Source organism: Aptenodytes patagonicus, chromosome 3 (genome assembly GCF_965638725.1).
Source record: "Aptenodytes patagonicus chromosome 3, bAptPat1.pri.cur, whole genome shotgun sequence".
NCBI lineage: Eukaryota > Metazoa > Chordata > Aves > Sphenisciformes > Spheniscidae > Aptenodytes > Aptenodytes patagonicus.
In genome coordinates this window covers 16,324,659-16,341,338 of record NC_134951.1, presented here as the reverse complement: position 1 = coordinate 16,341,338, position 16,680 = coordinate 16,324,659, and positions in this window count along the sequence as shown.

The window sequence follows — 16,680 nt, the reverse complement described above, 5'->3', positions numbered from 1 at the left end:
ATTTATTATTTCATAACTTCTTTTACTTTTTAATCTAATTTTCTAATGAATAGGGGCCAACGTAACCATGATGCACTTACCTGTCCATTCTCACTATCATTCTATCTGCCTGACTTCACAAATAGGTTTTGGACCTCTTGAAAAATTTCAGAGAAACAGAAATTTCAAAGTTATCATATTGCTAAAAGTGTTTTGAAAATACGGAACTGCGTAGGACAGAGATATGATGTTAGCTGTCCCTTATGGGAGTAAGGATGCAATGTAAGCTCACTCCTGATTACACATCAGAGCATCCACAGAACAAAACAGAACTGTCCCAACCATTACAAAAATTTCACTGTCAGTTTGTGCCTTAGTCGATGCTGGAGAATCTATTTATCAGTTATAGTGTCTCACTGGTGTGGTTTCACTGAGTTGTAGCAAGGGCTGAGCTGGCCCTGCAATTTTAGTGGAGCTCAATTAAAAATTTTACCTCCATTTCCTGTTTATTGTCAGAAAATATTCCATAATTTTGTAAAGATGCTAATTTTAGATCTATTTTGATTGTCTACAACTTTGTCTATGATACATTTCTGTCCCATGAGAGTGATGGACATTGTTTCAGGGATTTGGGGCTCTCCTGCAACTGCATGTGCTAGCAAAACCCCAATTTTTTCAATACTCAGGTAGGCTGTCACCCAACACTAAGGGGACATAGGCACCACTCCAGCTTTGAGCTCCATCCAGATGAAGGGTATGGCTGAACTGAGACTTCAGTTGATGGTTCTGCCATCACCACGGCTTGTAACACTACTCAGTGGAAACTATAAAAAAGGCACTTAAAACATCCTTTACAAATAGGTCTTCTAATATCCAAGAGAATATCTATGGAGACATTTTCATGATGTTGGGCTTCTGCTCCTACGGGGAGAGACAACATTTCAGTTTAGAGAGAAGCGGGGACCAGGTAGGAGTTGTGTTTTTCCAGATCTTGTCCAATTCACTTCAAAACCCTGAGTATACAGTGAGGTACTTCTGACTCTTAAGATGAAGGAAGTCTCACCTTAATTACTGGTCAAATTTTACCAGGAAACTATTAAAATTATTTCAAGCCAATACTAGAAATAGTAAATGTTACAGAAAATTAGGGATAAACCTAGAAGAAGTGGGAACTTATTCTTAGGCCTTATAGCGTTTTTAGATATTTTACCATTCCTCACTGTGCAGCTACTATTTCATGAAAATGAGACATGCTTTGCAGTTGAACTGCTCTTTAAGCAGAGGAAGTTCCCAGTAGCTGCGTGTCTAACACAGAGGTGGAATTCAAGGTGGTGGCTCCTCCGACTCAAATGAAACAAGATGGTGGCTCCCAGGACAAGAAGAAAGTCAGTGATCCCTTCTTCCGTGGGACTCTGAGTGACCAACCCAATCCTGACTAATGATAGTCTTGGGATGACAACGCTTTAAAACCACTGCCTTTCATTTACATACACTTAAAATATACCTAAAGTAAAACAAAAAACCCAGGATTTTCTAAAAATTTAACTATTATGCTTGTGAATACATATTTTCCATTTTAAATATAATTTTATATATGTAATATGTGGAATACTTTGTCAAGGAGATTGCAGGGGCTATTTTAACTTCTTCCTTACTTTGCAACTCTTCCGTGGCAATATTCAACTCAATTTATTTGGCTTCTTCAACGGTTAAGACTTTCAGGACCATGAGTTTCTGTTAAATACTACCTGTGCCGCGTTAGCCAGAAAAGCCTTTCTCCTTCGATGGGTCTGATTCCTGCAAGAGAATCTGAGACACAAACAGCCCCAGACCCTGCAGACACGTAACCAGGTCTACCCTTAACAACATCAATGTGAAGTTACATATGTGAGTAAAATATGTGGATACGGGCCAGGGTAGCATCGAGGGATGTTTGCCAGATCCTAATTGAGCAATAAGACAGGGTGTAGACTCTGATCCCATGCTTTGGTATGTTGCTAGGCAAAGGGCAACAGCCCTGCACTATCACTCAACAAGGTGTGCTGTTATTGCACAATAACTCTGTACTATGTGCTGGGATGATTATACAGTGCTATTTTCAGTGTATAGAAGATATTTTATTTATGCATATTTTATTCTGCTGACATGCAGAGGAAATAGCTGCTTGGTAAATGTCATGTTATAGTAAATGTGTGGTCTATTTTTAGCTAGACAATAATGTGAAAGGTGCTGTTGTTTATAGGCCACTACAGCTGTGCATGGTCTTACATACAAAAGCTGGATGGAAGACTTAAAAAAAAATAATGCCTTATTCCTGCAATGAGTCATGGGCATGCAGAATCCTACCTATGTGTGACACTGAGGAGAGAGGAGTTCAGCGCCTTGCTACCTCCAACAGTGAAAGTATACCTATAGCAAAAAATTCCCAACGCATTTTGTGAGGAAATCCAGGATATGTAAAAAGTTCCAACGCTGCTCCTTGGAAAACAATTTCTCATAGGAAGTAGCATGAAATTATTTTCGGCTTCACAGTTATCTTGTTTGTTTTGCTAATCCTCACAAAGATTAATAAAGGAATGATGAGACAACAGCAAACTGTAAGCACAGGAAGCGACTATTGCCTAAAGCATCTGGATATGATTATGTAAACACGATGTAATAAGAAAGCTGAGAGATTTAACTTTTGAAATCTCTTTTATTCCCTCCTAAAAAACCGACCCTCTCAGAATATTTACCTTATTCCCCAAGTATCCTGAGAGTTGTTAAAGCGCTGCAATTTTCACTGCAAGTGCCTTGCTACTATTGATCAATCTGCCCTAGATTTGATCTTTTATCCAAACTTTTCCTGGCATGTATTCTGGTCTTACCCTTTAATTTGAGAGAAAGAGGTAATTATAATTTGAAGGGGACATTTTGTATCTAACTGCTCTATGTACTACTTTCCTCCTACCTGCTGGTAAATAGAATCAATATTTTAACATTTATTACATGGTATGGTTTCTTTTTCTCTGTCACTGAAACAGTGACCTCTTCTTTAAGAGCAAGAAGTTGAACATTATTCACAGTGAGCCAGGCTAGTCACCCCAATTGACAGCTGTGCTACTCACTAAAATTCCCAAGAGATAAACCTTTTAAGAATACTGTTCTATTATATATAAATGTTAGTAATTTTAATATTCATTCTACTACTTTTTAGCTTTTACCTCCCTCAGCAGTTCCATATTGTACAGAGTGCTAGCTGTACAGATTGATTTTTTTTAGCCCTTTTGTTCAAAGTAAGGACTCCAGTTTTATTAACAAATCACCTTAAATCTGTACTTTGTATAAAATGTACACTAAACTCATTTTGACCTCTTTGCGGTTCTCTCTCCATAGATAATCATTACAGAGCTTGTCTGCATATGGCTCCTGGGAGAGTCTGTGATACTACTATCTGGCAACTGATGCAGAGACACCTGATAATGTCTAAATTTGATCCTTTTCTCCAATCAAGTGATTCAGGTAAACAGAGGCAATAGGAAGAGTTTTGCATCTCCTAAAGCTGACCCACAAAACCCACCATGCTGAAGGCGGCTGCCCAGAGTGAGTCAACAGGAACCCTTACACATCCTCACCCTGTGGCACGTAGTCACCGGAGTTAGGGGTGTATCAGGCATGTGTGCGTAACTCAGCAAACCTTGTATCTTTCAGGCTTTACTTCAGACAAGTTCTTAGACAGCCATAGAAATGGTGCTACTCATTATTGTTTATATAGCAATCTACTGGTCTAGATGCGTACTCGGGAAGGGCGGGACCTGCATTCAGTCCGAACACATGCAGACCCAAAGATTCCATAGGTAAGGACAGTGCCATGCCCAGGTCATACACAGCACAGGCTCATCCTCGACCTTCTCTTGGAGCCAAGCCACCGGGAAACCCCAAATACAGGAGACAGTAAGAAAGATGCAGAGGAAGACCAATGTCTCAGTAACTTGGGCACTTCATTAAAGCAAGAGAAATATGCACCTATTCTGTCATTTTATACCCATCTAATAATGTAGAATGGCTGGAGAGTCCAGAAGGGAGAAGGAGCTGGACTGGTTCCTGTCTGGCACTTCTATAGCATCCCCTGTAATGCACAGAAAATCCCACTTAGCCTCAGTAGCTCTTGGCAGAACATGGTCATTACAGAGGCCTCTTCAGTGAACTTACATCTCATCTCTGCTAAGCATATGCAAAAGGAGAATATTTTGGTGGTAGGAGGCTAACGATTTGGCCAGGTAGGTTTGTTTCATGGGGCCACCAAAAACATTTATCTGGCAGTAGGACAAAAAAATCCCTCCCTTTTCCTCTAGCTTTTGCTGTTTAAGCACAGGGCTGAAAGAGCCTACCAATGACACACATGAGGGAAAACATAGACTCCGTTGTCCTTTTTTTTTTTTTTCTTTCAAAAACACCATTTTAGCTGAAATTTTCCAAAAGGAAAAACATAAAAAGAGGCTGAGACAGATGTCTGGCAGGGGTATTTTCAATTCAGTTGGTTGGAGTCTGATAAGGTTACAAACAACAAAAAACAACGTTCCTCTTGACTAACACAGTTAGTCAACCTTAACAACAGACAGTCAACTAACTTGGCTCGTAATTGTAATAAGGAACTACTGAATGCCAGACTATTACAGTTTTGCCCATAATATTAAGTTATAATAGATAATTACAGGTATCAAGATGGGCAGCTGTTTCTCTGAATTAATATTGTCCTTTCATTTTTTTTCATTTAGATAAGACACCAAAAATGTTAAAAATGAGTAGTCATTCATTATATAAAGCAGCAGCTGAGCGGTAGGTGGAGGAATAGTTGTTTGTTCCTACTCCTAAGCAAACACACATACAGTTTCATTTTAAAATTTATTTTATTTTGATGGCAAAAAAGTGATCTCTAATGACACAGAGTTTTGACTGGTAAATCTTCTTTGCAGTTTTTCCTGTTTAATCTCTGAAAGCTGATGTAGCTCATTCCAATTGCCCACAGCATCAGCTTTATTCTCTTGAAAGAACTTGCTCTCTTTTTAGTTTTCCCTTAATGTTTTGAGCCCTTACCAGAAATGGTAATCTTCTTAAGGTGTTGGCAGGAGCCATAAAATTCACCAAAAATAAAGCTTGTGTCTAACCAAGTATCCCATTATCAGGACCACCCAAGAGATCCAGGTTTGTCACAGATACAGTATATTCTTTTATATGATTTTCTAGGATTAGAAAGGAAAGAGAATTTGGGGTGTTGATTAGTCAGGTTAGAAAAAGGTTATGAAGATCATTCTAGCTAAATAACACAGTCTTTTAGTTGTTTTGGAGCAAATACATTCAGGTCTATTTCTTTATTACAGACAGTCTGTTTATCAGGGTTATTTGATTTCATGCAGCCATCCTGGTGCTGGGTCCCATACCTTGCGTTGAGGAACTTCCCTTGGTAATTTATGACCAGCCTTTGCCTGAACTCCCCCTCTCTCTGCATGCTGGCACTGGGTCCTATGTGAGATGGAAACCCCACGGGAGCTGCGAGGTGCTACTGCACCTCTCCGTTATAAACTTTCCCCCGACCACGGCTTTGCGAGCTGAAGCCTTGATTACTGCGACACGCTGCCTGGGCTGAGCCATGGAGGCACATAGCTGTTACCCCGCGATGGGATGGGATGGGATGGGATGGGATGGGATGGGGAGGGCAGAGCATTCCCCAGGAGCTGGTCTGGGGACGGATGGTCTGTCCTGCAGTAAGAGCCCGAAAAATCAGGTGTGAGCTTCAGCTTCATTGTTTATTTCTCTTTTTTTAGGGAAGTGAAAGCCCAGAACGGGGATGGCTCTGGAAACTCTGAAGCATTTTGATTGTTTCAGCACAGGCTGGGAGTTGCCACTGTAGCACCTATTGAAAAAACAGTGGTTTACATCACAAGAGCAGAATGAGACATAGTGATACTTGAGCTAAGTCACCGCCACTTCCCAGCACAGTTCAAGGTGATGACTAGTCCCAGAGTAGCTGGCACCCCGCTATAGGAAAGATCACTTCTTTCACTGTCTCGTACAGTAGTGATTATAATCTGCCAGATCAATCTTTCCGTTCCTGGAGCTGAAATCTCTGTGACTGACAGAAGATCATATTTGGAGGCTCCACAGTTCTGAAATTGGCTTATTCTGGAAATCTGCCAGTGTCACAGCCTGGCAAAGTAGAGACATCAGAATTACACTTGGCTATTCAGTCAGTCTTGCGAACTGTTGCATCACCACTGCAGGATGTTACAAGCTTTTGACTTTAAGGGACAGCTCTTTGCTTTAGTCTTAGGATCATTTCCATTAATTTCCACATACCTAAAACCTGGAAAAAATATACACTTCTCAAGTCCATTGCACTTTGAAAACATAAAATTTCTCTGTTCAATATTCCTTTGTCCATCTTAGCTGAGGAAGCCAGGAAAATAAGTAACGTGAAATGCCTGTAAGTAGCAGACTGGGGACCCACATTGAGAGATTAGATGACAACAGTTATTCATTCATGCCTTGTGAGACAGAAATAAAATGACTTTATGTTCATTTCCTCCCCACACCTCCACTCTTTTCTAAGGTTAACAGAAAGGATTCCTGTAGTACACAAGTTATTTTAAGATCTTGAACAACTTACAGATCTAACATCTTTTTCCATGTGTATAAATAACCCCACCTGTTGCAGTATCATATACATGTGATCATTAAAATAGATGCAAGTAAAAAATAGTAGTATACTACATTTCAATCTAAAAATGATTCTAGGAACAAAGCACAGATATGAGACACAGGCTTTTCCTGTTTCAAAAAGATAAAGGGGATTCTCCAGTCTGAGGTGGATTTTCCAGTGTCAAAAATCTATTACACACTCATCAACGTTTTAAAAGTTACTGAAAATTGAAAAAAGAAGTTTTCCTTGGCCAAGCTGCTGAAGTTCACAGACAATGTTGTGTCACTGTGCATAACAGAGGTCACCAAAACGGTGCCAGGGATGCATCAAATTTGTCTCAGATTCACAAATCCATGTGTCCCCCTTTACTGCTGCATCTGAAACAACCACAGTTCTCCAGGATTTAATGAAGTGCTTTTTCCCCATTTTTCAATACACATCTGAGACACAAACTGAGAAAGCTCAAAGATATTTTGTGATAAAGTAGGCACAAGACACAAGAAGACACAATATCTGCTCCAAACTGTTTGCAGGCTGATCCTAATTATACTCCTAGAGCGTTGCATGGTAGAACAGCCATACTTCAGATATGAAAGAGATCTGAGACCAAACTTCCTGCAAATTGTTCCCAGTGAACTAAAAAGCCATGGTGAGAAGGTGGTTATTTTTACAGTGATATTTTGGCTTCTTTGTTTGGTGGTCATATCACATTTTCAGCACCTAGAAATCCTCCACTTATGACAGTGTCTGAATGAAATGTTGTTACTGACGTAACAATTATCTCCTCAGCCTGTAGCTTTCAAGTTATGACTTAATGTTGAGAAAACTGTGGGCTAAGTGAGTGAAATAACTCCAGTACCTTCAAAGGATGTGGTTAGAATAGTCTGTAGGGGTGGGAAGAGAGTTTTCCTTTGCAGTTGGTAGAGCAGCAATGACAGAGTGGCTTTTCAATTGCTTCTGTATTGCAGCTCAGGGCTTTTAGCCCCTGTCTGCTGCACCCACACACGATCTGGTGCAGTCACTTAAAAAACATATAGCAACCTCTCAGCTCAAGGAGTCCTTTCAAAGCAAGCTTCAGTCACCCAGGGGGCCAGCAGTCTGTAGAGGCTGCTTTTTCTACCCCTGAGATAGAGTATCACATTGGCTCTGCTGCACTGGGACCACCCTATGCCCATGGTGGAGAAATAAGATTTGCTTTTCATTAATTCTGTTACTATAAAAAATTCCTGTAGGATATTCTGTAGCTAGAGCACTGAATCATTTCTGAAACTTCCTATTCAAATATTTGTTTTATATGGCAATGGTATTAGTAATGTGCAAGTTTTATGCACTGCTATTTCCTCCCACACCCATTGAAAACTAACAAGAGCCAGCCTGTCAAAATAAGCATGTGAATTATAGATCAGCTATAACATGCTTCAAATAGCCAGTGTTCCAGCCTAGGTGATACCATATAACTCCGCTTTCCCTGTGCTTGTAAAATTGCACAGTCTACAATTCACCAAGAAAAGCCTACAAACCAAATCTGGATTTACCCCGTCTCATTGGAGATACTTAAATTGGGTGCTTAAGAATGGAGAATTTTCTCCTATGGTTGATGAACAGAGACAGAAAACTTCCTTTCAGCTCACCTAGAATTTAACTTGCCCTTAAGGAGGGCCATTGCTGGCTACTGATGGAGCCCAAGGTGACTAATTTCAACTTAGGTGCCTCAGTTATATACTTCATTTTCAAGGAGAAGAAAAGGAGCCAAGGCTATCTCTGAAACTCCAAAAAGCTTGTAGGAAGGCTGAGCTCTCTCTTTCCAGTCTGGCCCCTTTTCACAGACTGCATCCATGTGTTGCCTTGGAGGTTGGCTCAGGCATTACTCTCTGGTGCCAGCTGCTCCCAATACCAAACACCTAGTACGTATATTGTCCTGTAGGCTACATTCAAAGCGATCAGGAAATGGGAGCAAGTAATGTGTCTGCAATGTTTGCTCATGTGGGGTAATAAAAATGAAAGCTGACTCTGAGGAGCTGCAGAGGCACCTTATGCTACAGAATGACTGAGTAATAAAACGGCAGAGGAAATCCAATGTTGATAAATGCAAAGCAGTTCACAAGGGGGAAAAAATAACCGTGACTGCATGACCCAGCAATGGGCTCTGATCTGGTCTTAATCACTGAAGGGACAGAAAAATCTTGGAGTCATGACATGCAGCCGTAGTCAAGACTGTCACATTCAGCATAGCAATTAGTAGTGGTCAGAAAAGCAAGTTGGTATCAACAACTATTAGAAAGAAATACAGAACAAACCAGAAGCCAACAGTGTGTCACTATAAATCCGTATTGCTGCTGTATCCTAAATATCGAGTGGGATTCTGGTTTCCCGTGCCTAAGGGTATAGCAGAAGTAGAAAAGGAACAGTGAAATGAGATCTTTTATAAAAGGAATTATTAAATAGACTGAGATTCTTCAGCTGGGAAAAGAGACGGGAAATAATACAGGGTCTATAAAATCATGAATGGCAGGGAGAAAGTAAGTACAGAATTACTGTTTGCTGTCTCCTCTAACGCAGTAACGAGGGGGTATCAAATGAAATTAAGAGGCTTGAATGACAGAAGTTCAAACAAAGAGTTACTTTTTCATATATACAATTAAGTTATGGAATGCCTGGCCACAGGATGCTGCGGTTGCTAAGAGCACATGAGGGCTCAAAAGCAAATCAGAAGAATTCGCTGAAGAAAAATCCGCTGATGGATATCAAACAGAAAGGCACTGCTGCTGGTTCAGTGAGCAAACGGGCTGCAAATCACTGGGAGAGGGGCCTGAGAGACTGCTATGAGGGTGTGTCATTATGTGTTTGCACTGTTCTTGTCCTCTCCAACGGACATTTGCTGTTGCCCTGTGTCAGACAGAAGATACTGCGCTAGATGGACCACTGGTCTGACTTTGTATGGTCATTGTTATGTTTTTAGTGTACCTACAAAACTCCTATGCTTGAAGATGAGAAAAGATCATTCTAAGTAAGATCATATACCTTTTTGTCTGGTTGATGTCATCACTTAAGCAAGTGGAGGGTAAAAAAATGCTCATGGAAATCCAAACAGGAAGCACTTTGCAAACAAAGAGGCACAGGCTGGTGCCTGCAAAGCTGCTACTCTTCATGCTCCATGAAGAGACCTGAAAGAGACCTCTGCTACCTGCAGCCAGAGCACAGATGCAGGAGGGCAATGAAATGATCAGATTCTTTTTTTTTTTCTTCCCCAAATTATGGCAGTTCTGATGTTTATCGTTTGAAAGCTAGGACACACCTGGGCAGTAGCAGCACAGTACTGAGCCAGAATCATGACAGAGAGTAACTCTCCCTGGCTAATATGTTCTGATGAAATCCAGGCCAGCACTCAAGGAAAACTCTCCAGTTTTAGTGCTTTCACAGACTTCAGTCTTCAGTGCCAGCAGCGTGGCAACACTTACAGTACAGCATGCAGCAAGGCTTTGTTCCAAACAACCCAGAATTGGCTCATCTAACCATCGTTACCTCTGGGTGTAGGGTGACCTTCCCGATTAGCCTTTTAAGCGCCTTTCACTATATATGGCACTTTCAGTCTTGGCAAGATAAATCTGAAGGGAGAGCAAAGGGATGTCTCATGATGCAAGTACTAAAGCATTCTTGGATTTTCAAGAAAAAATACACAAAACAACTTCCTGACTCAAAAAGAGCTGTATCTGGCATGGGAAATTTCTACATTAGACCTCATCCTGACAGGGAAATATTAATCACAAAATTTAGAGTTTGCTTAGGTGGAAGTGATAATGACTTGTTTTTATGTTTTATGTGCTTTTAAAATGCATTTTACATGTTTTACATGTAAGCAGGATAAACTACTAACCGGTAAAATTTATACTTATTACCTTAAAAGATCCTGTTCCACAAAGCTGAAAAAAATGAAGAGATATATCAGCCAGCCTGGAGGCAAAAATTTAAACCAACAAAAATGTGAATGATAATTTACAGCAGCTCAGAAAAATTTCATTAGATCTTCAGAAACCCACAATTAAGAAAGATGCGCACGTTGGCTAAAACCAACATCCTTCTGAGGAAGGACTGGAAGAAAGTTAATATTTTGCCAATACTTCTGCAGACAAAATAGGGCAACCAGGTAATTATAGGCCTGCCAGTTTGACATCTATTCCAGGCAGAGTGATGGAGTTGCTGATAGAAAAGTCAATTAATAAAGTATTAAAACAGTGCAATTTAATTAATGGCAATCAACACAGATTAATGGAAGAAAGATCTTATCAAATTAATGTGCTATTTTTATGAGATTACAAATTTGGTGGATAAAAGCAATTGTGGTAATATTGTATACTCTGACTTCTGATGCATTTTCCATACAGTATCACAAGGTATTCTAACAGCAGTCAGAACTAATATGATGAACACACCTGGCCAACCAACTTGTTTTCAAGCTGGCTAGCACTAGATCTAACAGCCTAATGTAACGTGGGGCCATCAGAGAGTGGGTTCTACAGGGACTGCTTATCAGCCTTGTGTTTATTAATAATGCCATCAGCAATGTGGGAGAAAGCAGTGCCTTTGCTAATAATATTTTTCAATGAACCAAAATTTCGAAGTGGGCAGAAGTGGGCAATGCCTTTTCGGCATTATTATATTTCAGAGCAGGTGCAAAAGAAACAACAGGTGTTTCACATGTAACCCAGCGTAAAGGATCTATTTAAGAACAAATATCTCAGGCTTTACTCACATAAGAATGGTTCTCCTTTGGGAAGCTGAGACTGAAAAATGAACTGGGGGTCCTGGCATACAACCAGCTAAGCCCCAGAGCCCTCCGAAATCGTGTTGCCAAAAGGGGCCAATGCAATCTTTTTCTGTGTGTGGAGAATAGCATCAAAGGGGAGCAAAAAGGTTGTATTACTTCTGCATTTGGCATTGCTAAAAGCTACTGGAATAATGTCAGTCCTGATGTCAGCAACTCAAGAAGGATGTTGGCAAATTGGAGGTAGTTCAGAGAAGAACCACAAGAATATGAATGGAAAAAAAGGCTGTAAAATGGAGTGACTCCACAGAGTAAGTCTATTTAGATTTAGTGTATCAAAGTAAAAGCTAAGGAATAACTTGATTATGGTTTGTAAGTGCTTTCATGTGGAACAGATACTGTCTAATAGGGGAGTTTTCGCTCTGGTAGAAAAATATACAAGGAAATCCAATGGGAAGCAGAAGGCGCATCATTTCAGTTCTATTAAGGATAGGCAACTACTGCAACCATTTACCATTCACTGTGATAGAGCTGGATGTCTTTTCTGTCTAGTCCTTCTCAAGTCCTCCTCTTGTTCAACAGGAATCAATTCCAGGTAAGCCAATGACCCATGCTGAAGAGTCAGAAATGGTCATAAGATGGTTTATGCCCTTAACATCTGTGAATGCAACTGTGTAAACTATATCAACATACATTTTTAAGTAAATAAAATAAAGATGTTTGAGTGAAGAATGGGATCCAAATTTAGCTAATAGGAGTGTCTTGCTTTGTGAATGGTGGGGGTGGTGTTTCTTTCTAGCTCTTCTTTGGGAACTTGCTCACTTTTCAGTGCTACCCAAAAAGCTGACAACACAAGATTGCAATGAAGTTTTGGAGAACAACTCCTAGAAGCACATCCAGTTGTCATGTTTCCATCTCACATTCGCCTCCACCAGCATCATGCTGATGGGTGCAACTGAGGTAGCAAAACCTGCCTAAGAGGGATCTGGTTCAGGTTGTGTATTTGCCTGGAAAATAATATCCCAAGGCAACTTATTCCTAAAGTGAAAAACGGACATTATACCTCCCTAAAAGGAAAGAGACCTTAATGGCAACTGGGAGTCTGAGTCTGTTCAATCCCAAAATGTTAGGAATAACTAGTCATAATATTTCATAGGTTCTCTTGCATTTAAGTGTTTCTCTGGAATGTACAAACATAGCACATCTCTTCCTGATCTTATGCCCATGGGCGTGCTCTACTCACCTGGCCCATTACAAAAGAAATAAACCCACCCTTTTTCTTCTCTTAACAATACTAGTATAACTTAAAGTGTGGGAAATCAAAAGACACACCACTTATATCTGACTAGTGAGGGAGTGCTTTTCTTCAGGTAATTTCATAAAGCCAAAAGAGGGGGCTGTTCAGAAGAGAATTCCACCATGTAAGATTGATTTCAATTAGTGAAGGATAACATTGATATGGATATACATAACACAACCACTTTTTAGCTTCTGGGAATGGTGCCATCTGCGAATAATGAGAGCTAGTGGTAACAGAGAAATGTAAGGTCTGACTGGGGTAGCCAACAGCCCAAAGTCTTGGCAGTCTGATTTGGAGGGCAGTGCTGTGATTTAGAAGGTCAACTTGCTTTTGCTCATGCTATCTGAGACCCATCAGCAACACATCCGACACAGATGGAGACTTCTAAACTACCAGGAATGGCTAGGCTGGGAACATACTGTGGTCATAGCCACAGCTAAAAGCTGGGTATGTAATACTATTACTTTGAAAAATCTAATACATTACTGGGATCCGGAACCAGAGAGAAAGTTCACTGATTCTTGAGCCAAGGAATGCTTTGCCTCCTAGACAGAACACTCTCCCAGAGGCAGAGATTTGTCCTGCGACAACTAAGACACTTCTTAGGCCCCAGATGAATAAACATATGAAGACAAACCTCACAGCACTTCAGCTAACAGCTTTTTTTCTTTACAATTTCTGTACAATATAACAAGAAGGCAGCTTGCAGAAATGTTGGACCTGCTTCTCTCTACCTCATTTAACTGGCTTCTGTACATAAATTACTTTGTGGAGTGTGTTTTTTTTTTTATTGCACTGTAGTCAGTTGTAAATCTTGCACTGAGTTATTCAATAACACCTTTTTTTTTTTATTGTTTGAGTGAAGAATGAAGCCTAAGGCTTGATTCTGAGTACAGATATGGCACATAGGTATTTATCCTTACAGACTTTGTTGTATCCTTATTGCACATGCATGTAAGCCCCACACGTGCAGTTCATGCAAACGGGTACATTTCTTGTCAAGTTACCTCTTGACAGCAGCTCATTTAATAAAAAATGGAGTCACATACCAAAAGTCAAAATCACACCTCTTTTTAAAGAACAGATGCTTGTCTCCATGTCTTTGAATTGCCCTTTTTGTTGTATGGAGAAAAGACTTGTCCCTTTACTGTCCCATGATTTATCATTTTGCTTAGCCTTCCATACTAACATACTAAAGCTCTAGTGTAAATGATTACAAAAAATGATTACAAAAAATAGAAAAACATATCCAAGTTGGCATGGGGATTCAGCCTTGACAACTGGTGGCGAGGTACTTGCAAGCATATTTTGAGCTAGATACTTGGATTAATTTTGCTGGAACGAGACTGTCTTCTCAATATGACAGTTCTCAACACTTAATAACGTTTAACGTTCCCAATAGGCTCAGCCCTGCACTTTGTAAATCAGTAAAATATAAAACGAAGGTCTTTATTTTACCACTTCAAAAATTATTATCCTTTCTGTTCTGGCTTGTGTTTGTATGCTGATAATATATTTTCTGTAAAGGGACAAGGAGCAGACTGACCTGGAAAAGGAAGTCTTTTTTATGTAGAACTGTCTTTGATCACTCACAAGACTTGTGCTCTGATCTAAGCTCATTGACATCAATGGAAGAAAGACTGCTATTGGCTTGGGGGAGGGTTGGCTCCTGTCCACACAGAGTCCATATACGCAAAAGCAGATGCTAGAAGATAAAACATATTGAAAGTCAGAGTTACAGAAAAAATACTTTTCTTTGCACAAGGTTAGGTTTGTAACACAATCAGATGTCTTTTCAGTTAATATTTTTTTTCTTAGTCCCTGACACAGGAAACTCCAATTTCTACATCTATTGTTGCTGTTTACCTGCAGATAAACCTTGGGTACAGAAAAGGGGAGAGCTTGGTGGATACCTTCCAAAGCATGAAAATGGAAGGCCTCCTCCAAGACACTCCCGGGACACTAAAAAATAGGAAAAGGGAAAATAAGGCTCCAGGGAAACCGCCCCCCCAGCTGCACTTCCTGCAGGAAGAGCCATTCAGAGAGGGAACTCAGCACTATAGTAATGGACATGGTCACCAAAGAAGCAGATAATTGCGGAGTCCACTTAAAAGATAAAGAAACTTCTAATGGGATTGTCTCTCTAGGTGACAGTTTCCAGACAAGGTAGATGAGCACAATGAAGTCCAGAGATGAAGTCAGTCAGTAAACAGTCCTAAAAGGAATCCTCCCCAGCTCACTTGGGGGAAAGAAGGCAACCTTCATTCTGACATGTATCAGTATCTTCAGAAAGGTCATGGGGAGATCATGATAGTTTTGTCATATGCCATTCTGCTGGCTACTTCTTTGGTACCACTGATTCAGTAGCTGTTTTATATTTCATATTCAGAAAACTTCTCTCATTCTGTTGAATGAGAAAATATAATGAAACGATATTTTCCACTACCAACACAGTTTATTTCAAACAGGAGTCTCCAAGTGCTGTGAACATGACACTGATGCTTGGACCAGCCAACAGCATCCCTTTAGCCCAGACATTCTGGCCAATGTGTTTCAAGTCAAGCATCTCTTCTCATTCGGTTAATGCCTCCTACATAAGCACCACAGCTATGCAAGACAGGCAGCAGTTAGACAAAACTTTACGGCTGACTTTGTCTCCAGACTTTGATCTGACTTTTAGAACCTGATTCCTTTTAACATCTCACATGTTATATGCTGACCTTGCTCTACAATTTCAGCTGACTGACATAGACTTACGTCAGTAAAAACAGGCATAGGATTACGTACACCTAATGTCTCTATGAGGCATATAAAGATTTGTTCATTCAGAGCTTATTCCTTTAACATTGGACTGAAATGGCAATAGTTTAATTGACATATCTGAGAGCAGAAGCAATGTTTACAAACTGTTAGGTTTGGGGAAAGATGCCATAGAAAAGGAAAGTAAAATTATTAAAAAGTACTGGAAGAGAGAAATTGATCCCATGGATAGATAACTGTTGTCATTCCCAGCCACACATGTATCCCTCCATGCCTTTAAGGGTAGAATTAAATCCAGAAACTGAAGTTTATATCCTCTTCCTTCCAAACCTGAATATTTGTCTTTATGGCAGGCGTATCCCATTCCACCCTGAATCACTTCTTCAGATTCTATTAAAAATCAGGAGTTTCCAACTAGAGGCTTAGAATGAACTAGATTTTTTACCCCTTTCTCCTTTCACTCCTTTCTCCTGTTGGCCTTGGAGGCTCTGGGTAGCCTTTCCAGAGTTGCTAGGGACTGTGACTCCAGCTGATGCTGGGTAACTAAGAAAGTTAAACAGAAAACATTGGTCTAGAGAACAAAGGTTGATGCAAGAGCCTAGGTCTCTCATGCTTTGTCACAGTCAGGAGTATGCAGGGGGAGAGGAAGGGAGAAATTGTGTAAAAAGCCGTCTACTAAGAAAAGAATGTTTGATTTGGATCACAGGATGTGAGACTGGAGAATGTATTGCATAACTTTATGGCTTGTCCTTATTTGCAATGATTCAGTATCCGGCACTGCTCATCCCACTTCTAAAAATGGTATTGAAAAGTTACAGAGTATTCAGAGGTGATGGGAATAACTGAGGAATGGGAGGAAAACACCTTTTTGTTTCACAGCGGATAGCAAACACCAGGTCTGCGGGTCATTCTACAGGTTGTTGCAGATCACTGGTTCTGTGTCCTTCCCCACTACCCAAGGGACATTCAGCGGGTCAAATCCCAGCAGTCTTTGTTGCCAGAGGCTCATCTTCTCCACACCAAACTTAAGATCATGACAATCCTTTCTTAGTGGTATTTCTCTTATAACTGCATAACAGGGCACATAGAGCTCCTAGTGTGGAGGACGAGAGATGAGGCGGGTGCAGTGCTGTGGAGGGAGAGCTACCCCTCACCACAGCCATTTCTGAAGACTCCCCTGCCAAGACCAGCCTCGTTGGA